The sequence below is a fragment of the Bison bison genome, unplaced genomic scaffold, assembly GCF_000754665.1.
Source record: "Bison bison bison isolate TAMUID 2011002044 unplaced genomic scaffold, Bison_UMD1.0 scf7180017864384, whole genome shotgun sequence".
NCBI classification, from domain to species: domain Eukaryota; kingdom Metazoa; phylum Chordata; class Mammalia; order Artiodactyla; family Bovidae; genus Bison; species Bison bison.
In genome coordinates, this window is record NW_011494956.1 from 3,068,030 (window position 1) to 3,068,840 (window position 811).

Consider the following 811-nt stretch of genomic DNA (forward strand, 5'->3'; position numbering starts at 1 on the left):
ACTGAGCGACTGAACTGAACTGAACTGAGATACAAAGATTTAACTAAACACTATTTTCCATCTCATGCAACTTTGCTGATCAAAGACTTATAGTCAGTCCTGTCTCATTGCCTTTAGTGTTCCCAGTATGGAATACTAATTCTGAAAGGTGCTCTGAGGAACAAAAATTCTGTAGGTAAAAACCCCAAAACAACAGTTTTATATATGTTGCCTCAAGGAGAATATCAATTCCTATTAGCGTATTAAAGTTTCTAGTCAGATCAGATCAGATCAGTCGCTCAGTCGTGTCCGACTCTTTGCGACCGCATGAATCGCAGCACACCAGGCCTCCCTGTCCATCACCAACTCCCGGAGTTCACTCAGACTCACCTCCATTGAGTCAGTGATGCCATCCAGCCATCTCATCCTCTGTCATCCACTTCTCCTCTTGCCCCCAATCCCTCCCAGCATCAGAGTCTTTTCCAGTGAGTCAACTCTTCGCATGAGGTGGCCAAAGTACTGGAGTTTCAGCTTTAGCATCATTCCTTCCAAAGAAATCCCAGGGCTGATCTCCTTCAGAATGAACTGGTTGGATCTCCTTGCAATCCAAGGGACTCTCAAGAGTATTCTCCAACACCACAGTTCAAAAGCATTAATTCTTCGGCTCTCACCCTTCTTCACAGTCCAACTCTCACATCCATACATGACCACAGTAAAAACCATAGCCTTGACTAGATGGACCTTTGTTGGCAAAGTAATGTCTCTGCTTTTGAATATGCTATCTAGGTTGGTCAAAACTTTCCTTCCAAGGAGTAAGCGTCTTTTAATTTCA